Source organism: Prionailurus viverrinus, chromosome D1 (assembly GCF_022837055.1).
Source record: "Prionailurus viverrinus isolate Anna chromosome D1, UM_Priviv_1.0, whole genome shotgun sequence".
NCBI lineage: Eukaryota > Metazoa > Chordata > Mammalia > Carnivora > Felidae > Prionailurus > Prionailurus viverrinus.
Window position 1 is genome coordinate 109,480,082 of NC_062570.1, and position 25,471 is coordinate 109,505,552.

General features: G+C 44.8%; 1 non-coding gene across 1 annotated transcript; it reads right to left on the reverse strand.

Annotated features, from left to right (window-relative positions):
- Nucleotides 1–17,285: 17,285 nt before the first annotated feature.
- Nucleotides 17,286–17,370, reverse strand: TRNAQ-UUG (transfer RNA glutamine (anticodon UUG)). Its single transcript has one exon. It is a non-coding gene; the product is annotated as a tRNA-Gln (tRNA).
- Nucleotides 17,371–25,471: the final 8,101 nt, after the last annotated feature.

The following is a 25,471-nucleotide window of genomic DNA, read 5'->3' on the forward strand; positions in this document are numbered from 1 at the left end:
ATGGCCTCCCTCTTTGCTTTGCGTGGCACTTCCAGGTGTCGGTAGAGAGAGCCTGTGCCCTCATTTCTGTGAATCGGGGATGAGCATAAAGCCATTACCTCTTATCGCTCCCATCATCTCCCCCGTACCCCCCCAAAATCCGCCGAGCCCCCCGATACCTCTCCCTTCAGTCTCCTTACTCATTATGGTCTGGGTTGACACGTTGAAGCAGAACGCAGCCGCCAGGAATTTATATTTTCTGGAGTATATTCCTTTTAGTCTTAAATGAATTCAGTCGTGTATTAGTGACCCTTTTGATTCTGAGGATGAGACTTTGAACTCCCCGCCCCTTTTAATCCTTACTCGAATAAAGGGGATGTTGTTTGATCATCAAACAACTCCCCCACACCGGGGAGTGTTTTGGTGACTCCTAAACTAAGGGCTTATCCATCGCTTACGCTGGGGACAGAAAGATGCTTCCCTGGTTTCTTTTCGGGTTTGCACCCGGTGGGGCAGAGGGCCTCTGGCTGAACCCGTGAGCAGCGGTGGGGGGAACGGCAGGGAGAAGTTGAGTCGGTTGGAAGAGACCACCTGCCGGCTGGCCAGCCTCTGCTTCCCAGCTGCCTGTAAAGCCGTGGGGTCTGGAATGCCCACCCCACACCTTGCAGACGTGGGGGCAGAGTTTCTTGAAGCGCCGTTTAAAACCCCGGGGCGGTGTCTGCGGGGTTCTCGGGTAAAAACTGAAATCTCTGCTTTGAACCCTGGGTGAGGGTTTTTACTCTCGCAGGTATAAGGCTCATCCCCCCCTGTTCTGGGAAATCCGAAGGGAAGGCAATGGAAATGGAAGTGTTTCTGAGATGTCAGACCCGAATCTCTCGTTTGGGTGCTTATTTTTTTAGTGTGTATTCCTTTTCACTTTTGGGGGCTGGGCCGGGGGCGGGGGGATGCGGTCAGTGGTGGTCTTGGTTCACTGGGCGTGTCACAGGGAAAGTCGGAGAACTTGAACGCGCTGTGTTCCCTCATGGCGGGGAGGGGGGCCCAGTGGCAGTGACACCTGAGCCGACAGGTGCTTCACGCGGTCCAGGTGCGTGGCTTACTGCTTGAGAGGCTGAATTCAGGGAAAAAAAAATTCAGAAATAAGTTCTGCCGAGGTTAAGTGGAGAGGGATTGGTAAAGGGATCTGGTTTCGCTGACTGGGAGCGGGACGTAGGGAGCAGAAAACAACAGTCAGTCGGGGATGCCAGCTGCATAAAAGAGAATGCAGCCCTCCACTGGGGCAGCAGGCCGGAGGCTAAGGGGGGAAATGGACAGAGGGGAGTCCTGGGACGCCAGGGGTAGCGATAAGCTGCTCCCCAGGTCCTAGTTTGAAGTTTTTTTGTCTACTGTGTATAATCACCTTTTGTTATTCTCAAGCCTTGTCTTGGGAAGGGGAGTGGAGAGCCAGTGCACAAGCCGCGGTCCCCAGGAGAGGGGCGAGGGAAGAGGCTCGGGGAGCACTGGAAGGAGTCCGTCAGAAGCGAGCAGCCCAGGGAGTCTCCCTGTCCATGTCCTCTGGAAAACCCTGGGAGAGAACTGGATGTCCTGTAGTCATGCAGGGGCGGGGCTTGGTCAAAAAAGTGGCATTTTGGGGGTGCCTGGGTGGCTCAGTCCATTGAGCATCTGACTCTTGATTTTAGCTCAGGTCACGATCCTAGGATCGTGAGATCGAGCCCCGCATTGGGCTCCGTGCCGGGTATAGAGTCTGCTTGATTCTTTCTCTCTCTCTCTCTCTGTCAAAAAAAGTAACGTATCTTTTTAAAATTTATTTATTTTTTTAATTTTTAATGTTTATTTTTGAGACAGAGACAGAGAGACAGAATGCAAACAGGGAGGGGCAGAGGGAGAGAGGGAGACACAGACTCCGAAGCAGGCTCCAGGCTCCGAGCTGTCAGCACAGAGCCCAACACGGCGCTTGAACCCACCAACCGTGAGATCGTGACCTGAGCCGAAGTCGGATGCTCAACTGACTGAGCCACCCAGGCGCCCCTAAAAAAAAGTAAGATTTTAAAGGGAAGGATGGCGTCTGAATCTGTAGGACTTGGATGCTTATAATCACACAGGGTCCAGCACAACATAAGGGCAGTGGGAATTGAACACTGCATTCTGATGATGGTAAAGCATTTTGACCCCCACACTGTTCCTACCGAAGCTTCTTTTGTCACGTTAGCAGACCAATACATGGTTATACAAACTCTGAGAAGGCTATTTGGGCCGCCTAAGGCTCTGTTCTCTCAAAGTTTCCGTTCCCAGGGCTATTGAAGCCAATTGTTGGCCAAGCAGACTCTCTGAAGAGAAGGCAACTATTTATGAACCCTGTGCTGCTTCCTGGCACAGAAGGAGTGGTTTGGGCTTTTTTTTTTTTTGGCTTGATTAGTGTTTTTGTTGTTTTTAAGAAATATTTTCGGGGCGCCTGGGTGGCGCAGTCGGTTGAGCGTCCGACTTCAGCCAGGTCACGATCTCGCGGTCCGTGAGTTCGAGCCCCGCGTCGGGCTCTGGGCTGATGGCTCGGAGCCTGGAGCCTGTTTCCGATTCTGTGTCTCCCTCTCTCTCTGCCCCTCCCCCGTTCATGCTCTGTCTCTGTCCCAAAATAAATATAAATAAAACGTTGAAAAAAAAATTAAAAAAAAAAATTTTGGTAACCCAAATTGTTCAGTTTGCCAGGTTAAAACCAAAAGATCAGTTTTGATATTTGTTTTCAGACAGATTGCTTAAAGTTCAGCCCCAGAGGTAAAGCATAATGGAGTTTATAGCAGTGTGGGTGATGCTTTGTCAAGGAATCATTTGGGGTACTTCTGCCCCAGAAGAAGGGCTTTTGAAAACCTCAGCTGAGCCCACAGCTCCCGCCGTGTCTTGACGAAAGGTGGCTTCTTTCACCTTTGCCTGAACCCACGAGCAGTGACCAGGGTGGCAGCGAGAAGTTCTGAGTCAGAAAGACGAGGCCACTGTGGCCTCAGCTGATTTTCCAGAACAGTGGCTTTCAGGTGACGTTAGCAGCAGAGCCCGCTCCTCAGGCGTGATGTCATCGAGCTGCCTGATGGCGTAAAAGGGATAAAAATGGGGCAGTTCTGGGGCTCCTGGGTGGCCCAGTCGGTTAAGCGTCCGACTTTGGTTCAGGTCACGAACTCACGGTTCGTGAGTTCAAGCCCCGCGCCGGGCTCTGTGCTGACGGTTCAGAGCCTGGAGCCCGCTTCCGATTCTGTGTCTCCCTCTCTCTCTGCCCCTCCCCTGCTTCCGCTCTCTCTCTCTCTCTCTCTAAAATAAACGTTAAAAAAAAAAAAAGACATTTCTGGGGGAGATTGAAACTGCAATTGAAAAAAAAAAAAGTCTGACATCATCTACAGCTGGACTCATCTACTCCAGGATGTGACAGTCACTTAAACAAGTAAATTCCTCACTCTGCTTATTGTTGAGTTTTCCAGCCCTTGCAACGGAGAGAGTCCTAAGACAGGTCTATTTGCGGCTCTGGAAATATCTAGAGAAAGAGACTTCGAGAAGCTTCTAAAGGGTTATTTCCCCATCTTTGGAGGATGACAGATCAGTCACGATATACATGCATCTTTCCACACTTCTCTTTATATATCTGCCAGGGTCCTCGGGCTTGGAGTGTCATGGGTATGTGTTCTTGATGGACACGGCTGGTGAGTCTCCCCCACCCCCCCTTCCCGAGCCCAGCCTTGCAGAGCAGTAGTCCTGAGTGTGAGCCCCCTTGCATCAACGCCCTATAAGCAGTTTTCCTATTGCCCTGTGAAGTCTCACGGCTCCGGGGGAGGTGCCTCGGGGCTGCCCTGGGAGACGAGGAAGACCTCCGCTTCCGCAGGGGAGCTCGACATCCTGACACTTCTCTGTCCCCCTTGAGCCGAGAGGGTGGCGAAAGCGCCCCCGGCTGGGCTCCCGCAGCTGCCCTCTCCTCCCGGGGCGTCAGTGTCTGGGCCAGCTCGGGGGCACCCACGACTTGCTGGTCTCTGCCATGTCGATCCCGCAAGGCTGATTCGTGCCAAAGAAACTCTGATGCTCTGTGGCTCCCCGGACTGCGTTTTCCCCCACCTCCTGGGAAGAGAACGCAACTTGTTGCTTCCGCTCTGTGAGTAGATACCGCGTGCGGGCGAATACACCTCTCAGCATCTGGAGGCTGCAGAGCACCTTGCATCCCAAACGTGGCACAGATCGGCTGCAAAAGCTTATCCTACCCACTAGCATCTACTGCTACTCACCTCCTACATGCCCGCCCCCCCCCCCCTTAGGGTCACAGGCAGACTCTGCCTCTGCCTGTGAGCCCTGTGGCTGACTTTGGTCCCTGCCCACATTGTCATGGTTATGCCTCTTTGGCCCTGAAGTACTCTCTTCCCCTACTTATCTCTGGGTTCATCATAAAGCAGCTCTTGGTCTCAATTTCCTTATTTCACCAAGTGGGGACATTGCTGCTATAAACATTTACCCACGTAAGGCACTGGGTAAAGCAGGTTGAGTGGGGCAGCTGCCTAAGGGGCCACAGAGCCTGCAACGAAGGTGATAAACGTATGGAACATGGTGGGGGGGGGGCGGGATGAAGGTCCTAACCCGTTTGAAACAGTGCCTAGAACAGCGTGAGCACTCCGTGAATGTCACTATTATTTTTCATTTTTTATAATGTGTATTTATTTTTGAGAGAGAGAGACAGCAGGGGAGGGGCAGAGAGAGAGAGGGAGACGCAGAATCCGAAGCGGGCTCCAGGCTCTGAGCTGTCAGCACAGAGCCTGATGTGGGGCTTGAACTCATGGACTGTGAGATCATGACCTGAGTCAAAGTCAGGTGCTTAACTGACTGAGCCACCCAGGTGCCCCCAAATCTAAATACATTTAAGTTATTTTAAATGTTTATTTATTTTTGAGAGAGAGAGACAGCGTGAGCTGTGGAGGGGCAGAGAGAGAGAGGGAGACGCAGAATCCGAAGCGGGCTCCAGGCTCTGAGCTGTCAGCACAGAGCCTGACCTGGGACTGGAACTCATGAACGCAAGATCAGGACCTGAGCCGAAGTCAGACCCCTAACCGACTGAGCCACCCAGGCGCCCCGACGACGGCTTTAAAATAACATGACAGGTCGGTTCTCCAGAACCGTATGATTATTGTGGATCAGGAGGTGAAGGAGTCGGGCAGACAAAAGAGCACATGACTGCAGAAGACCTCACCATCTTGGATCCTTGCTCGTTTTCCAGTAGGTCCCAGAACATGCTCTACTGTTGCAGATCAGGCTCCCTGGGCTGCAGACTCTGAGACGGAGGTTTTCGGGCAGGAAGTTCCCTGGGGGAGGATGAGGAAGCAGAACTTGGCAGAGAGAATTGAGCCGCGATGCTGTCACGGCAAAGGCCTGAGCCAGCCTCCGGGGAGCTGGGGAGCTGCAATAGCCCTTATGGGGTTGTCCCGCAGTGAGGACGGAAGGCCAGTCCTTTACTAGAGGGCCTCTGTGTTTATTGGCTGGTGGCTGCAGGCTGCCAAGGACAAGGGGTGACCCTCCCAGAGAGGGTCTCAGTTGGGAGCTGTCAGCCGTCAACACTCCTAGCAGGTGGAAAATGCATCCTTCAGTCCTGAAGACAGTGGGGAGTGGGCAGCACATCGCGCGTGTTGGCAATCCACAGCAGTGCACACGGTGATCACGTTTCCAGGCGCCACGATAGTTTCTGGAGAGTCAACAATAGAAAGAGTCCTTGAGAAGTTCAGCCTCCGGAGGGGATGCCCACAGCACAGAAAACCAAAGCGTCATCTGCCCTCCACAGACGCTGTCCATGCGATTCTGTTGGCAGATAGCAAAATGATTCCTGTTTTGGGGTGCGGGTGGGGTAGGGATGGTGTTTGGATTTAAAAAAAAAATTTTTTTTTAACGTTTATTCATCTTTGAGAGACAGAGAGCATGAGCAGGGGAGGGGCAGAGAGAGAGAGAGCGAGACACAGAATCGGAAGCAGGCTCCAGGCCCCGAGCTGTCAGCACAGAGCCTGACCTGGGGCTCGAACTCATGAACGCGAGATCACGACCTGAGCCAAAGTCAGACACAACCGACTGAGCCACCCAGGCGCCCCTGGATTTTACTCAACACCAACGCAAGAGTTGCAGACGAGATTTCTCTCAAAGCCAAGTAACTAGGCTCTGCGAAAATACAACTTCGAAAAAATACAACTTCCCGTCTGTTTAGAGTCCCAGGTCTGCCTGACAGCATCGGTACTCAGTTATTTCAGGTTTAAGGTGAGTCATTCCCGAGTATTTTCTTCTCTTTCTTTTGCTCCTGGATGATAGATACCTTGAATGACACGGAAGAGGGTGGAGTCGTACCTATTTCCTCTCCTCTGTTGCTTACAGGTGAAGTCCCTGTCGCTTGCACCTTGTGGAGGAAAAAGGTGCAGTTCACACCACTGTCCACCGGGGGCACCCTCCTCAAGACTCTGAAACTCCTTCCAGCCATCCGTTCTTAGCTCTAGCTGTTCTCTTGGCCTATTCGCCGCCTGGGGAGGGGAGGCTTGGGTCTGCATTCACGCCCTTCCCGTCCTTTAGCCATCCGTACTTTGCTGCTTCCCTACCTTTGTGGCAGGGGAACATCGAGAGTGTTGTCCAGTGACAAAAGTTCCTGTTGGGAGTCTTGCACAAATTCGTTCCATCCTCAGTTCCCCAATTTTGGGGGGGGGGGGGGGGGCTGGCAGAACCTAGCATATATGTTGTCACCCGGAATAGGACATATTTTAAGCTCTTCATCCTCTATATGGCAAAATTATTGTCAGTAATAATCATGAAATAAGCAAATAATAATCATAGCTAGCATTCATAGGGACAAAATATTTTTAATTGAATTTTGAATACATAAAACAACTAATACATGGGGTGTGGGCGCCTGGATGGCTCAGTCGGTTAAATGTCCCACTCTTTTTTTTTTTTTTTCAACGTTTATTTATTTTTGGGACAGAGAGAGACAGAGCATGAACGGGGGAGGGGCAGAGAGAGAGGGAGACACAGAATCGGAAACAGGCTCCAGGCTCTGAGCCATCAGCCCAGAGCCCGACGCGGGGCTCGAACTCCCGGGCCGCGAGATCGTGACCTGGCTGAAGTCGGACGCTTAACCGACTGCGCCACCCAGGCGCCCCTAAATGTCCCACTCTTGATTTCAGCTCAGGTCATGATCTCACAGTCGTGGGATCGAGCCCCATGTGCGGCTCTGTGCGAGGTGTGGAGTCTGCTTGGAATTCTCCCTCTCCCTGTCTCTGTCCCTCTCCGATTTGTGCCCTCTCTTTCTCTCAAAAATAAATAAACTTAAAAAAAATTTTAAAACAGAAAAAACAACTAATACAAAGTGCCACTATTTGCTCAATAGATTTTATCCTGCCTTGCCGTTTGAACTTTGATCCTTTGCTTACAGCCTGAAGTGGTATTTTATGTAAATAATTGTCCAGTGAGTAAAAAAAAAAAAAAAAAAAAAAAGCAAAAACAAAAACCCAAAAAAACCCGGACACAACAGAATGGAAACATCAGCAAAAGGTTCAACAGAAGCAACCCCTCTTCTACTGCTGACATAACATTTTGGGTTTCTTAATTTATTCATTGGTTTTTTTTTTTTTTTAATTTTTTTTTTTTTTCAACGTTCATTTATTTTTGGGACGGAGAGAGACAGAGCATGAACGGGGGAGGGGCAGAGAGAGAGGGAGACACAGAATCGGAAACAGGCTCCAGGCTCCGAGCCATCAGCCCAGAGCCCGACGCGGGGCTCGAACTCCCAGACCGCGAGATCGTGACCTGGCTGAAGTCGGACGCTTAACCGACTGCGCCACCCAGGCGCCCCTAAAACAATTTTTTAAATAAAAAATAAAATGTTTTTAAACATGTTTATATGCCTCAGGCACTGTGCCTGCCATGTTTAATGATTAAGTTGGCTTTGCCACAGATACTAAAGGGCTCTCAAAAGATTTTAAAAAGAGGAGTGCCATAGTTTCCTGTGTTTTATAAAAAAAAAAATTACCAACAGGTGAGTGGAAAAGGAAAGAAGAAGTCAAGGAGAGTCAAGGACAAGGAGACCTAGTTGGAAAGATACTGCAACAGTCTGTGTGAGATATGAAGAAGGTCTTAAAGTTGTGTCATTGTGGGTGGATGTAAAGAAATGATTTTGAGACATATCTTATGGCGGTATTATATGGTGATATATTTTTATCGCCAGATTTTTGTGTATCATTGAATACTGAATTTAGGAATAGGAAATCAGATTGAGTCCTAATTGTCTTTCTTGTGCATCTGAGTGGGCATTCTCTAAAATCAGAATATAAGAGGAGAAAATTTATGCTTTCTTTCCATTATTTTCTGGGGATATCTAAGGAGGGTTTTCCAGTTGGCATTTGAAATATATGTCTACATTAAAGAGAGGGTCTGGGCTGGAGACATCGCAGGTATAGGTGCACATTAAGTCCCTATTAATGTCAAGAACATCAAAGATGGTTATGTCAAAGGAGAAGAGAAGAGGGCTAAGGGTGAACTCTTTTGACTGATTTTATTTTATTATATTTTTTAAAGCTTATTTATTTATTTATTTATTTTGAAAGAGAGAATGAATACAGAAGTTGGAGAGAGGCAGACAGAGAGGGAGGGAGAGAGAGAATCCCAAGCAGGCTCTGTGCTGTTAGCATGGAGCCCGACATGGGGCTTGATCTCCTGAACCGTTTGACTCTGATTTTATTTTATTTAAAAAAAAAATTTTTTTTTCAACATTTTTATTTATTTTTGGGACAGAGAGAGACAGAGCATGAACGGGGGAGGGGCAGAGAGAGAGGGAGACACAGAATCGGAAACAGGCTCCAGGCTCCAAGCCATCCCCCCAGAGCCTGAGGCGGGGCTCGAACTCCCGGACCGCGAGATCGTGACCTGGCTGAAGTCGGACGCTTAACCGACTGCGCCACCCAGGCGCCCCTTGACTCTGATTTTAAAGAGGGCTTTGAGAAGTTGTATCCAGCAAAGCAGACATTAGGAATGGCTAGCAAAACCACAAGAGAAGAGAAATGTATCACTGCTGCTATCTCCTTCAAACACTGGTCCTCTTACTGTCACTTCCTCCTCTTGTCTGTCTCTGTAAATGATACTCTCACCCACCCAGTTACCCGAGTGAAAGCCTTTACAACACCCATTCCCTCTCCCTTTACCCCCACTCAAAGCTCAGTCAGTTCCAAATCCAGCCATTTATACCTATTAAATCTCTTTCCATCATCATGATGAGTCCAGAGGGAAAACTGCAGCTTTCTCTGACTTATTATGGTTCCAGCCAAAACCAAAGAAACAAAATTCATGCTAACCTTGCACTGCTTTCCTGCAGACCCATGAACACTTTAGTATTTGTCTTGTGTCGGTGTCTTGGGAAAGAAGATTTTATTTCTTTATTTTGCAAAGAGTCTCATCACAGCTTCCCCTTGGGACTTTATTTATTTTTTAAGATTATTTACTCTGAGAGAGAGCGAGAGCACACACAAGCCGGGGAAGGGCAGAGAGAGAGAGAGAGAGAGAGAGAATCCCAATCACAGAGCCTGACATGGGGCTTGAACCCATGAACTGTGAGGCCATGACCTGAGCTGAAGTCAAGAGGCAGACACTTAACCAACAGAGTTACCCAGGCGTTCCTTCCTTTTGGGACTTGAGATGGTCTGTTGTATTTCTTCACCTGTAATTTCTGCCTTCTGTACATCTATAGTCCCTCCAGCTTTTATAGCCGTTGTCCACCACTTTCGGTCTCTTTACTCAGCCCGAGATGAATTATGCTCCTTTTCCTGCCTTGAGCTCCTGGTTAGTTGAAACAGAGACCACTACTCCAGGCAGCCTCCAGACAGATGAGAACATTCCAAATAAGGTTTTCTCTTCTCCATCCAGTTCTACAGAAGGCTTTGAAAGCTGGGCTTTCCTCCAGGTCATTACTGTGCAGATTATGGAAAGGGTGGGCGTAAGGTAAGGAAAAATTTCTTACCTTTTTGAATGTGCTGTTATCCTCGATTGGTTTTCGTTTGCTCGCTGTGGTCCTTTGATTGTTTTCCAGAGCTCCTATGAAGTTATTTTCTGAAGTCTGTAGTGTTTAAAAATTTATTAATGTTGCCGTGGGGGGAATGAGTGCCTTATATTTCCTAGCTGGCAGTCTTTCTTACTTCATACCTTTGGAGGGTCTGTCTTTAGGTGTGTAAATGTTTATGATTGTTAGATATTTTTGTTGTATTGAAACTTTTATTAATATACAATGTTCTCTTTAGCCTCTTGTAAACGTTTGGATTTCAAGTCTTTTGTCTGATACTCATGTAGCCAACCCAGATTCCTTTTGATTACTATTTACATGGAATGTCTTTTTCCATCTTTTCACTTTTAACTATCGTGAGTACACAGCATATAGTTAGAACTTTGAATTACTGTCTAGCGTACTTTTATTTCAACCTGAAAACTACCTTTAGTATTTTTTTTGCAGGGCAGATCTAGTGATAATGAACTCCCTAGGCTTTAAGTTTATGTCGGCGTATTTGAATTTAACCTTCATTTTTGAAGGACAGTTTTGTTGGCTATAAAATTCTCAGTTGATAATTTTTTTCTTTTTTCTTTTTATTTCTTTTTAAAATTATTTTAGAGAGAGAGAAAGACAGAGCATGAGTGGGGGAGAGAGGCAGAGAGAGAGAGAGAGAGAAAGAGAGAGAGAGAGAGAGAGAGAGAGAGAGTCTTAAGCAGGCTCCAGGTTCAGCACAGAGCCTGACCTAGGGCTCGATCCCATGACCCTGGGATCATGACCTGAGTCGAAATCAAGAGTCCGATGATGCTCACCTGACTGTCTGAAGGACAAAGTCCTTTTTTGCCCACGCTGGCCCCCATAGCTTGTTCCAAGGAATGTGGACATAGCTACCTACCCCAAGGATGGATGTTTATGGATAGTAGCCAATACTGTGCTAGTGGCTGAAACTGACTAAAATGAAAAACACTTTATAAGCCAAGACTTCATCTGGAAGCTCCAAGCTTTGAATAGGCTCTATATTTTTTAAATCGTTAACCAGATAGCTTCTACCAGTGTTTTTGTCATCCAGATGAAAAGATGGATTCCTGGTGTTTCTACTTGCCCATCTTCCATGATGTCACTCCCTACCTAATTCTTTTTAAATCTTTGCGCCACCGATCGTCTCATGAAGTCCAACTTCTGGTTTGCAACATAAAATGCCCATGAAGAACCGTGGGGCATTCTCTCCAGAAACCTCAGAATCTGGAGTGGCCACAATTCGTCAAAGAGAACAATAGGTTCTCCATATTTCTTCTCATGATAGGGCCTCAAACATTTCTTAGGAAGAGGGATATGGCTGGCCAATACTATTATGGATGCTTTCTTTGAAATTTCCCTTGTGTCTTTCCCACATTCCTAAGGTTTATCATATCTGTAGGGGTGTTTTGTTTTGTGTTGTTTGTCTCTTCAAAGGCGTTTTGCTGATGAAAAACAGAAGGAGCTTGTAATACTGCTTGACTTTTCAAAACCTAAGGTCCATAGGGAACACTAGAAGTTCTCTGGAAGAGATAATGAGAGAAGAGGAAAGAAGTTGAGTGCGTGGGAGGGGTAAAAAATGGGGGAGGGTCTGTGCGTTGCAGGCCACAAGGATTCAGTCCTGACATCTGGTAGAACCCCAGGGAACAGCAGGCCCATAGCAGAGTGGCTGCTTAGGGAGCTAATCAGTGAGAATGGAAGCCCCCAGTGCCAGTGCCTCATGTGGTGGTAAATGGCAAGGTTGTAGCAGCCAAGGGCCCAGGGTCAGCATTCATTTGGTAGTCTTTTGAACATATAACTGATCATCTGTAGGTTTTTCTCATCCCATCACTATAGTATTGCACATGTCTGTGAGATATAGATAGTTCTGGTAGGGAAGGATTATAAAAATAATCCACAAAACTAACCAATTTGTGATTTACTGCCCACTTGGAGGAAATTGGGACTTAATTTTTTAAAAAATATTTATTTAGTTTTGAGAGAGAGAGAAAGAGAGCATGAGCAGGGGAGGGGCAGAGAGACAGAGAGAGAGAGAGAGAGAGAGAGAGAGAGAATCTGAAGCAGGCTCCAGGCTCTAAGCTATCAGCACAGAGCCTGACATGGGCTTGAACCCACAAACTGAGATATCATGACCTGAGCTGAAGTCGGACACTTAACAAACTGAGTTACCCAGGCGCCCCAGAAATTGGGACTTAAATTAAAATTATGTTGACTTGTAGAAAATAAAAATATGAGCCTACACCTGCACTGTGCACTAAGATATATACCATTACCTCTGTTTATGCCTATGTTTTCATTTCATCTCTGCATGTGGCGTGTTTTTGTATGCTTGGTAGTTACTACATGCCCAACACGACATGCTCAATAAATGGCATCTGAATTAGTGAAGACTTATTTCAAATCTCTTTTTTTTTTTTTTTTTTTAATTTTTTTTTTCTTCAACGTTTATTTATTTTTGGGACAGAGAGAGACAGAGCATGAACAGGGGAGGGGCAGAGAGAGAGGGAGACACAGAATTGGAAACAGGCTCCAGGCTCCGAGCCATCAGCCCAGAGCCTGATGCGGGGCTCGAACTCCCGGACCGTGAGATCGTGACCTGGCTGAAGTCGGACGCTTAACCGACTGCGCCACCCAGGCGCCCCTCAAATCTCTTGATAATGATGCCAAATTGTGTTTTTAGCAGCCTTCTAGCATGAACTATTTTATAATTCTGCTCTTGAATAATGAATTTCTATTTAACTACACTCTCACCGACTTTGACAATGAGCCCACTTTAATTTTTGATCTTTTGAAAATAAAAGTTGACATTCCATTTTAGTTTGTATGTCTTTAATTTCTAGTGGGTTTTATATGGTTGTCCATAAATTTATTAGCCATGTGGCTTTTTTCTTTTGAAAACTTAATGTTCTGCCTTTTACCCATTTTCTATTGAATTATTTGTTATCTTTTTTAGTAGATATTAAAAGTGTATTTTTTTGAAAATTGTTCATTTTGTCATTTACTCTTTTTTAATTAAAATTTTAAAACATTTATTTATTTATTTTTGAGAGCGAGAGAGAGAGAGCAGGGGAGGGCAGAGAGAGAGGGAGACAGAACCCCAAGCAGGCTCCAGGCCATCAGCACAGAGCCTGATGCGGGGCTCAAACTCACCAACTGTGAGATCATGACCTGAGCCAAAACCAAGAATCAGACATTTAACTGACTGAGCCACTAAGGTGCCCCTGCTCTTTTATTTTTGACACGATATTTTGAAATTTTATGTACTTTTTGTTGAAACTTTGAATACTTTGAAAATCACACACTGGAAAGTGACAATCAAAAGTCCACCAATAAAAGTTAATCGTTTTTTATCATTTTGCTGAATATTTTTCTGGTTTTTTTTTCTCTGATAAGTTGTTAAAGTTTGGCCCAACAGTGGTTTAAAATTTTTTTTTTTCAACATTTATTTATTTTTGGGACAGAGAGAGACAGAGCATGAACGGGGGAGGGGCAGAGAGAGAGGGAGACACAGAATCGGAAACAGGCTCCAGGCTCCGAGCCATCAGCCCAGAGCCTGACGCGGGGCTCGAACTCACGGACTGAGAGATCGTGACCTGGCTGAAGTCGGACGCTTAACCGACTGCGCCACCCTGGCGCCCCTGGGAATGACATTTTAACGCCAGACTCAATTGGGCTTCAGGGCCTCAGAAGAGGTGTGTAGGTGAGAGATTTAGATCAGGATGGGGACTAAATGAGAAGTTACTAGGATTATGGTCCAAAGCTTCATTTATCCCAGAGGGGCATGAGAGTTCTGGCAACTGAACTTGGTTCTCAGTTGGCCACTCTTAGTAAAAAAAACACAGTTTATTTCAGGAAAGAGGATAATTTCTGAGAACCTAGATTTTGGTTCTTGGGTTTACCTCTTTCAGAGAAATCCTGGCATGCTGTGCTCCATGAGTGAGATGCCTAGAAATCAATATGAGAATGAGATCAGGGAGGATCTTCGTGTAGTATAATTTACACCCAGATTTTATAACCTGGCATTATATGATGGCTCTGCAACATGCTATGTATATGCCTTGAGGAAAGTAACATGAAATCTCTAAGCCTCAATTTCCTTGTCATAAAAAACATGAATAAGAAGGGATGCAAATCAATCAGTGTGATGCATCACAATAACTAAGTGAAGGATAAAAACCATATGATCATCTCAGTAGATGCAGAAAAGGCATTTGACAAAATTCAACGCTCATTCATGATAAAAACTCTCAGCAAACAAATCCACAGCTAACATCTGTTGCATTTCAGCACACTAATAATGAAGTACCGGGAAGAGATATTTAAAAAACAATCCATTTACAATTGCACCAAAAAGAATAAAATACCTTGGAATAAGGGTAACAAAGGGAGTGGAAAACCTATACTCTGACATCTATAGGACATTGATGAAAGAAATTAAAGAAAACACAAGTGGAAAGATGTATTATCCTCATGGACTGGAAGGACTAATATTATTAAAATGTTCACAGTACCCAAAGCAATTTACAGATTTCAATGCAATCCCTATCAAAATACAGTATTTCTCACAGAACTAGAACAAATAATCTTAAAATTTGTATGGAACCACAAAAGACCCAAAATAGCCAAAGCAATCTTGAGAAAGAAGCACAAAGCTGGGGATGTCACAATCTCAGATTTCAAGCTATATTACAAAGATATAGTAGTCCAAACTGTATGGCCCCAAAATAGACACATAGATCAACAGGAAAGAATAGAGAGCTGGAAATAAACCCATGCTTGTATGGTGAACTAATCTATGACAGATAAGGCGAAAACATACAGTGGAGAAAAGGCAGTCTTTTCAATAAATGGTGTTGGGAAAATATATAAAGAACTTATACAACTCAACATCAACCCAAATAATCCAGTTAAAAATGGGCAGAAGACATGAACAGACATTTCTTTAAAGAAGACGTCCAGATGGCCAGCAGAGACACGAAAAGATGCTCAACATCGCTCATCAACAGGGAAATGCAAATGAAAACCACAATGAGATACCACCTCACACCTGTCAGAATGGCTAAAATAAAAAATACAAAAATAAAAAAATAAACCAAGAAACAGTAAGTGTTGGTGAGGATGTGGAGAAAAAAGACCCCTGGTGCCCTGTTGGTGGGAATGCAAACTGGTGGTGCAGCTACAGTGGAAAACAGTAAGGGCGTTCCTCAAAAAATTAAAAATAGAATTACCGTATTATCCAATAGTTCCACTACTGGGGATTTACCCAAAGAAAATGAAAGCACTAATTTGAAAAGATGTATGTGCTCCTATGCTCATTGATGCATTATTTACAACAGGTAAGACATGGAAGCAACCTCAGTGCCCTTCAACAGATGAATGGATAAAGAAGATGTGGTATATACGTATAATAGAATGTTACAAATTTCCAGAGATAGAACAAAGCCTGCCACAGGCAGAAACTCACTACATATACCATAAACCGAAGCGTGTGGGTGACTTAACAAACAGGAAACCCTCCTTTCGCTCTGTTCTGCGTGGTCACGAACGCTTCCTTCCACCGGCCTCACTGACCTGAAAAATGGCTGCCATCACATTAGCTGGAAAGGCACAGATGAGTCTGTATTACTTTTTCTTACAGAGAGTAGGACCAGTACAATTTTTAGAATTGCGAATACTCCGTGCCTTCTGCCTCATCGAGCAGAAAGTGTTCAATACTTTCAGCAACCGTATATTGCTTTCTGATGCTAACCCAAACAATGCCGACACCCATGGAGAGCCAAGGCAGTGAGGTCAGAAGAGCCACAACCACACCTGTGATCTTACCTTCCATTCCTCTTACGGATACTAATAGAGGTGTCAGGTTATGGCTTCCCCATATCCCAAATCCAGCTCCCTTCCTACTCATGCCCCTGGCTAGGGTGTCTCCAGCGTTCTTTCTTCCATTCCTAAGAGCGGCTATTCTAAGTGCCGTTAAGCCCTCCTCGGGTTTGTTGGTGATAACCAGCCACCGAGCAGACTCTGTCACCTACCTGATCGAAGAAGACAGAGTTGCAGTCAATTCTCACGTGCCCGTTTTCCGCATGTTCTTTGTCCTGAGATGGGGAAGGACTCAGAACATACTTCCCCAAATCTGCTGCTTTGGCCTTTTGATTCTTTAGAGCTGAAAGCACTTGGGAAACAGCTGACACAGGAAGAGCTCTTACCTCCCTCTTTCTACCGAAACATAAGTCATAACATTTCCCGTGACAAAAATGTTCCTCCTGTGCCAGAAAAAGGACAATATTCTTATCGATAGAGACTGGGAGTCGATACCGAAACGGACCTGTACAAACTTAATGAAGTAACTACAAACTTAATAAAATAACTTGTAGCCCAGAGAATTTTTTCCCTTAGTTTCCCCATATATGTCTTACTCCCTGTCTCACAAATTACTGCCCTCAGTCCCAGCCCCTTCGTTGTGTCTCATTCCCACAATTTACTGTGTATGTGTGTGTGCGGTAAAAAGCTATATACACTTTTAGGGCTAATGGCTTCTTTGAATCCTCATTTTCTTTCTGAAGACTCTCATGTGCCTGTAAAAATATTAAATAAATTTGTGTGTATTTCTCCTGCTAATCTGTCTTATGTCAGTTTGATTCTTTTTTAAAAAATTGTTTTCAATTTATTTTTGAGAGCGAGAGAGCAAGCGAGAGCTAGCACAAGCGGCGGGGGGGGGGGGGGGGGGGGCAGAGAGACAGCGGGGACACAGAATCCAAAGCAGGCTCCAGGCTCTGAGCTGTCAGCACAGAGCCCAATGCGGGGCTCGAATCCATAAACTGTGAGATCATGACCTGAGCCGAAATCCCACGCTTAACCGACTGAGCCACCCAAGTGCCCCATGTCAGTTCAATTCTCAGGCCATCCACAGAACCCAACAGGGCAGAGGGAAGTTTTCTTCCCCTGAAGATACGTGCCTTTCCCCTCCCATCTAGTACCCACTCCTGTTCAGTTATACCAGAAAATATTTAATCTACTTCCTCTTGTTCCATAACTAGGAAAATTCCATGCAATGTACCTTCACTGCTTGGAATACAGACTTGGAATCATATTGGCTCCCCTTTTTTTCGGGGGAAGTACCAAATTTAGCAAATGTAAGTACAGCGTATTTGTATTTGTATTCAAAAAAAATTTTTTTAAACGTTTATTCATTTTTGAGAGACAAAGACAGAGCGAGAGGGGGTGGGGCAAAGAGAGAGAGGGAGACACAGAATCTGAAGCAGGCTCCAGGCTCTCGGCACAGAGCCCGACATGGGGCTTGAACCCACGAACCGTGAGATCATGACCTGAGCCAAAGTCAGATGCTCAACCGACTGAGCCACCCAGGCACCCTGTATTTGTATTCAAATAAACGGGGAATAACTTTAGTATAACTATGGTCTATGCCATATTTTGGACATACTTATCCTAAAATATTATTTGTTATGTATCAGAAATTTGAATTTAATGGGACATCCTGTATTTTTTTCCAGGTTGCACATAAAAATACAAACCCTTGGGGCGCCTGGGTGGCTCAGTCGGTTGAGCGTCCGACTTCAGCTCAGGTCATAATCTCACTGTCTGTGAGTTCGAGCCCCGCGTCGGGCTCTGTGCTGACAGCTCAGAGCCTGGAGCCTGTTTCGGATTCTGTGTCTCCCTCTCTCTCTGACCCTCCCCCATTCATGCTCTGTCTCTGTCTCAAAAATAAATAAACATTAAAAAAATTTAAAAAAAAACAAAACATGAAAAAAAAATACAAACCCTCAAGTAAGTAGAAATGTCACACAAACAAATAATTTTCAAACTAACTATGTGCCATGCCACATTTGGGATATTATTATACAAAAATACTAGCTGTTTATCTGAAATTCAACGTTAATTTAGCGTCCAAGATATTATCTGGCAACCCTGTTTGTTTAGCTTCTGGAATCACCCAGAGTAGGGGAGCACGTGCCCAAGGGTTGACCAAGGACCACACAGAATTCATGTATCCCGGTTCCATGCCTCTTGCACCCCAGGATCCTCTAAGACTAAGCGAGAGCTTATATCTTAAAGACAGAAAGATGATCAAACAATGCACAGAAACCACCAGCTGGAGATGACGCCACCCTTGAATGGCCAAAAACAGACCTCCTAAGATGAAATGTCTGGAACTCCTGACATGGGTGGCCAGAGTCGTTCCCATGGCGCTGTCCACTCTGAAAAAATACACAGACGGGATTTGGAGTTCAAACAAAGGTGGGATGTCAATGTCAGAGTCAAGGCTTGGAAAAGGTACAAGGCCAGAAGTGGTGACTTACTGAGCATACAACTATTTGCAAAGGTGGTCAGGATAGAAAGTCCAGCCAAGAACCCAGAGAGCAGGAAATGAGAGCCGCACAGGTGTCAGTCACGGCGAGCTGGCAGAAACCCCATCTGAGAAATAACCTCCTCCCAAACCTGAAGAATAAGTATATAGGTTCGATGACGGGAATGACAGCAGTTTATGGTAAAAAGTGAAAAGAAAGGCATGGCCATTTGGGTTATGTGTTATCAAATGAAACTTGAGGCTTGAAACAAAGAATCAACAGAGGGGCGCCTGGGTGGCTCAGTCGGTTAAGCATCTGACTTCGGCTCAGGTCATGATCTCACGGTTTGTGAGTTTGCGCCCCCCATCGGCCTCTGTGCTGACAGTTTGGAGCTGGGAGCCTGCTTCGGATTCCGCGGCTCCCTCTCTCTCTTCCCTTCCACTGTTCACACTGTGTCTCCCTCTCTCTCTCTCTCAAAAATGAATAAACGTTACAAAACATTTTAATAAAGAAAATAATCAACAGAGATCATCGGCAACAGATCTTTCCAGAAGCAACCCGCCTGTTTGCAAAGAGGTACCGAGTGTCACAGTTTCTTCCCCCATCTGTTACCGGTAGATCTTTGACACCAGTTGAAACTCAAACAAGGCACGTTGCAATATTGGGACTGTTAGCACATCATAAATATTCATTGTATGAAGCGATGCCTTTGGCGCAGGAGAGAGTCTGTGTGGTGGCCAGAACTCAGTGGATCCATATCTGTTCTGGGGTCTCAGGGGCCCTGAAAGCTCAGGCTAAGCTGATACAAAGGTTTCCTTCTGTTACTGATCTCCAGTTTCACGCCATAGTGGCCAGAAAAGATACTTGATAGGATTTCGATCTTCTAAAATTTTCTAATACTTGTTTTGTACCCTAACATGAAGTCCAATATTTCCTTATTGATTTTCTATCTGGATGACCTATCCATTGTTGAAAACGAGGTATTTAAGCTTTTTAATTAATTAACTTAATTTTATTTTTTATTTTTTTATTTTTTTTAGAGAGAGAGAGTGCACAGACGAGACAAAAGGGGTAGAAGGAAAGAGAGAGAGAATTTGAAGCAGGCTCCACGCTCAGCACAGAGCCCAACATGGGGCTCGATCCCACGACCTCGAGATCATGACCTGAGCTGAAATCGGGAGTTGGTCGCTCAACCGACTAAGCCACCCATGCGCCCGAAAGCGGGTGTTTAAATCCCCTATTATTGTTGTTGTCTTCTTCTCCCTTTATATCTGTTAGTATGTGCTTAATATTTTGTATCAGTTTAAGGCATAGAGCATAAAGACTTGAGTTACATATATTATGAAATGATTACCACGATAAAGTCAGTTAACAGTAATCGTTTCATAAGGACACAAAAAGAAAAAAAAATTTCTTGTGATGAGAACTTCTAGAATCTACTTTGTTAGCAACTTTCACATATATCATACAGCAGTGTTAACTGTAGTCAGCATGTTATACTTTTTTTTATCCCCAGTACTTATTTATCTATCTAATAACTGGAAATTGTTCCTTTTGACCACCTTCATCCAATCCCTCCCACTGCCTCACATCTGGTAATCACAAATCTGATCTCTTTTTCTACGATTTTTTTCGCAGTCCACATTAAGTGAGATGTTATATAGTATCTGTCTTACCCTGTCTGATGTATTTCACTTAAAAAATGCCCTCAGGGTCCATTTATGATGTTGCGAATGTCGGATTTCCTTCCTTTTTATGGTTGAGTGATATTCCATTCAACTTCTTTATGCATTCACCCATCAATAGACACTTAGGTTGTTTCCATGTCTCGGCTATTGTAAATAATGCTGCAATGAACATAGGAGTTTAGATACCTCTTCAACACAGTGTTTTTGCTTCCTTCAGATATGTACCCAGAAGTAGAATGTTTGGATCATACGGTGGTTTTATTTTTAATTTTTGGAGGAACCGCCATACTGTTTTCCACAGTGGTTGTACCAACTTACATTCCCACTAATAGTGTATGAAGGTTCCCTTTCTTCTATATCATCACCAGCATTTGTTATTTCTTGGGTTTTTGGGGGTTTTTTTGTGTGTTTTTTTTTATGATGGCCACTCTAAATAGGCATGAGGTAATCTTGATTTACGTTTCTCTAATGATTAGTGAGGTTGAGCACCTTTTCATGTACCTGTTGGCCATGCTTAGTTCTGTAGGAAACCATGCAGTTTTCTAAGTCTTTCATGGTGGCTAAACCATTTTGCATCTCCTCCAACAATGAAACAGAATTTTTGTTGTTCTATGTCCTCACCAGGGTTTGGTGTTGATAATGTCCTGGATTTTGGCTTTTCTAACACATAGGTCGTGATATCTCATTGTTGTTTTAGTTTGCATTTCCATGATGATCCACGACGTGGAACATCTTTTCATTTGCTGATTAGCCATCTGTATATCTTTGGTGATGTGTCTGTTAAGGTCTTTGGCCTATTTTGAAATCAGGTTATTTGGGTTTTTTTCATTGCTGAGTTTTAAGATTTCTTTGTCTATTTTTAGCTAATAATTTTTTAGCAGATGTGGGGTTTTTTTCATCCAAATGTTTTCTCCCAGTTCTGTCTGTCCTTTCATTCTCCTGCCAGTGTATTTCGCAGAGCAGAAATTGTGAATTTTAATAAAATTCACTCTTCGTTTCTTTCTTTCATGGAGCACACCTTTTGTGCCGTATTTAAAAACTTATAATCAAACCCAAGTTTGTTTAGATTTTCTCCTATGTTATCTTCCTGTAGTTTGATAAGGTTGTGTTTTGCATTTCAGCCTGTGATCCTGGGTTTTTTTTTTATGTTTTAAGAAAAATTTTCATGTTTATTCATTTTTGAGACAGAGAGACAGAGTGTGAGTGGGAGAGGGTCAGAGACAGAGGGAGACACAAAATCTGAAGCAGGCTCCAGGCTCCGAGCTGCCAGCACAGAGCCCGATGTAGGGCTTAGACTCATGAACCGTGAGATCATGACCTGAGCCGAAGTCAGACACTCATATCTTTGTTTCAGCTTGCTCCTTTGTCAGAAGTCAATTGCTTGTATTTATACAGGTCTATTTTTGGGCTCTCTATACTATTCCATTTATCAATTTGTCTATTTTTTCACCAGTACTATGCTGTCTTGATTACTGCAACTTTATTGTAAGCCTTGAAGTCAGGTACAGTCCCCCAACTTTATTCTCTTGAAATCTGAAATTGTGATAGCTCCTGCTTTGTTCTTTGTCAAAATTCCTTTGGCTCTTTGAGGTCTTCTGTGGTTCTATACAAATTTTAGGATTATTTTTTCTAGTTCCATCCATCAATGGATGAATGGTTAAAGACGTGGTATTTATACACAATGGAATATTACTCAGCCATAAAAAAAAGAGCAAAATATTTCCATTTGTGACAATAGGGAGGACCTCGGGGGTATTATGCTATGTGAAATAAGTCGGATGGAGAAAGACAAATATCATGTTGACTTCACTTATTTTTTTTAAATTTTGTAAATGTTTATTTTTGAGAGAGAGACAGACAGACAGACAGACAGGGCATGAGCAGGGGAGGGGCAGAGAGAGAAGGAGACACAGATCCGAAACTGGCTCCAGGCTCTGAGCTGTCAGCACAGAGCCCGATGTGGGGCTCGCGCCCACGAGCTGTGAGATTGTGACCTGAGCGAAGTCCAACCCACTCAACCAACTGAGCCAGCCACGCGCCCATCGTGGGATTTCGCTTCTATGTGAAATTAAAACAAGACAAAACAAACGAACAAACAGCCCCAACAAGCAGACTCTTAAACACAGAGAACAAATTGGTGGTTGCCACAGGGGAGACCAGTGGGCGAAAGAGAAAAAGGGGATAAAAGGGTACAAAGTTCCAGTTGTAAAATAAATGAGTCAGGGAGATGGAAAGTACAACATAGGAAATAATAGTCAATGGCATTATTTTAATGTTGCACGGTGGCAGACGGTGACGACCCTTACTGGGTTGAGCACTGAGTAACGTATGGAGTTGTCGAATCCCTATGTCTATGCCTGAAAGTGACATTTTATATCAAGTATGCTTCAATTAAAACAAGGCAAAGGGTGGCAGTAGAGTGGTGGGGGGAGGTGTGGAGGTGGCACTTGGGTCTTCCGGCGTGCCCACCGCCAGACAAGGGCTCCTCCAACTGGGGGGAGTCCCAGGGGTCCATGGGTGGTCCTCTTACCTCCTGGGGCAGACAGCAGGAGATGCTTTCCTGTAGTTCTCCTGGCCTACTTCCCCTTTATTTCCCTCCTCACCCTCGTCACTGCTGTCCTTCTCCAGAGCAAACAACGGTTCTTCTAGCTACTGCCAGACCCCCACGGCTGCAGTCACCGTCCTCCTGCAGTTGCCAGGAGAGTCACGCTGGATTGATGCCAGACCAGTCACCACCTTCTCTGCTGTCACCGGGTCTGCTGCTGCCAGCTCCATTACCACTTCTCTCTTTCCGTTGTCTCCTGGGCAGTCCAGTCCACCCACCTTGAGGTGCTCAGACGGATGGGTCTCATGGGTGTCCTGGTATGCTGTGCAGAGGCACTCTTTATGTATTTTATTTAAAAAAAAAAAATTTACTTATTTTTGAGAGAGAGATAGAGGAGAGAGAGAGGGAGAGAGCGCACAAGCAAGGGACGGACAGAGAGAGGGAGACACAGAATCTGAAGCAGGCTCCAGGCTCCGAGCTGTCAGCACAGAGCCCGATGCCGGGCTTGAACTCACGAACTGTGAGATCATGACCGAGCCAAAGTCCAACACTTAACTGAGCCACCCAGGCGCCCCCCCCCCCCCCCCTCCAAAGCACTCTTTAGAAAGGGTATGGTTGTCTGATTCGTTGCAAATCAAAAGGGAGAGGAAAAAGGAATGATGCTGATGGCCCACTACTCAATATTTGTCACAGCAAGGATACAGTTCAAAATCTCCTGATTGGTGAAGGACCATAGAAAATGGAGCCCTTTACCAAGGATGTGGAAATCTTTCAAGTCTTCTCAGATGAGACAAACTTTGGAGTTAACCAGTAAGCGTTTTAAAGTGGCAGCATAAGTATATCCTCAAAGATGGAAAACAAAAAGTGCTTTAATGCCGTATGAAAATCGCAGCTGAGGGGCGCCTGGGTGGCGCAGTCGGTTAAGCGGCCGACTTCGGCTCAGGTCACGATCTCGCGGTCCGTGAGTTCGAGCCCCGCGTCGGGCTCTGCGCTGACGGCCCAGAGCCTGGAGCCTGTTTCGGATTCTGTGTCTCCCTCTCTCTCTGACCCTCCCCCATTCATGCTCTGTCTCTCTCTGTCTCCAAAATAAATAAACGTTAAAAAAAAAAAAAATTAAAAAAAAAAAAGAAAAAGAAAATCGCAGCTGAGAAACCGGCACTCGTGGGGGAGAAACTGACACACACAGACCCAAATAATTGAAATTCTAGAACTGAAAAAGTATAGTTACTTTTCATAGGAAAAAAACTACCGTATAGACTTAGCCATGGGGATACAAGGGAGAAGACAGAGCAATAGAAGTTATAGAAAATGATGAACAGAAACATGCTTTTAAGAAAAATCAACACAGAGCCCCAGAGTGCTGTACCCCAAGAGCCAGCAAATATTTCCTGCAAAGGACCAGATAATTCTTATTTGATGTTTTGTCAGCCACATACCATATTTATCAATGTTCTTACTTGTTCTCTCTTTTTTCTTTTAATATCAATTTTTGTGTCTCTTTTTTACTACAGGAAAATATCCGTAAAATAAACTTTGCTACTTTAATCACGTTTAAATGTGCAAACCAGTGGTGTTAATTACATTCGCAGTGCTGTGCAACCACCACGATTATCTACTTCTAAAACTTCTGTCACTCCCAACAAAAATTCTGTGCTCACGAGATAGTAACTCCCCATTTCTCCTTTCTCCCTGGTTGTTGGTCGCCTCTAATCTATTCTTTTTCTCTATGAATTTGCCTCTTTTGTATATTTCCTATAAGTGGCATTATATTTGTCCTCTCGTGTTCGTCTTATTTCACTTGAGATTTGTTTGTAATCGAAATGTGAATATTCACATGGCATATCTTTTCCCCTCCTTTCTCTTTCTATTTATTTGGGTCTTTACAACCCAAATGTATCTATCTCTCAGGGCGCCTGGATGGCTCGGTCAGTTAAGCGTCCAACTCTTGATCTTGGCTCAGGTCACGATCTCACGGTTCATGAGATCAAGTGCTGCATGGGGTTCCACGGAGCGTGGAACCTGCTTGGGATTCTCTCTCTCCTTCTCTCTCTGCCCCTCCCCCGCTCACATCTTTCTCTCTCTCTCAAAATAAATAAACATTAAAAACACACAAAAAGACCAAAATATGTCTCTTGCAGACAGTATATGTAGTTTTCAGCATTCAAGTCTTACACGCCTTTTTTAAATATTAAACATATATTCTTTCTGATGTGATCGCAAATGTTACAATTTATTCTATTTCACTTTGGGTCCATCTATTGCTAGTATATAGAAACATCATGATTTTTTGTATTTGGCACCCTGCAACATTGAAGAATTCATTTATTTGTTCTTATAAATTTTAGTGGATTCTTATTGTGTGGGTCTCAGCCAGTTAATGGTAATGGTATTATCTTTTTTTTTTAATTTTTTTTAATATATTTTTTTCAACGTTTTTTATTTATTTTGGGACAGAGAGAAACAGAGCATGAACGGGGGAGGGGCAGAGAGAGAGGGAGACACAGCATCGGAAACAGGCTCCAGGCTCCGAGCCATCAGCCCAGAGCCTGATGCGGGGCTCGAACTCACGGACCGCGAGATCATGACCTGGCTGAAGTCAGACACCCAACCGATGCGCCACCCAGGCGCCCCGGTAATGGTATTATCTTGGAACGCCAGGGCACTTGCCTGGTCCCATATTACTTGTGGCAAGCCCCCCTCCCCGGACATTTCCTTGACAAGGGCCAATGTTCTGGACAGACTGGACCTTATGACTGTTACTATGATTGCAAGGTGCACATAGGGCTTCTCTAAGAACCAATACCATTCTTATCAGAAGAAAAATTTTAAAAAGGAAAAGTTATTTGAAGACTAGTCTTATGAAAAAGCATTACAATCTCCCCCACAGGGGCGCCTGGGTGGCTCAGTTGAGCATCCAACTTCGGCTCAG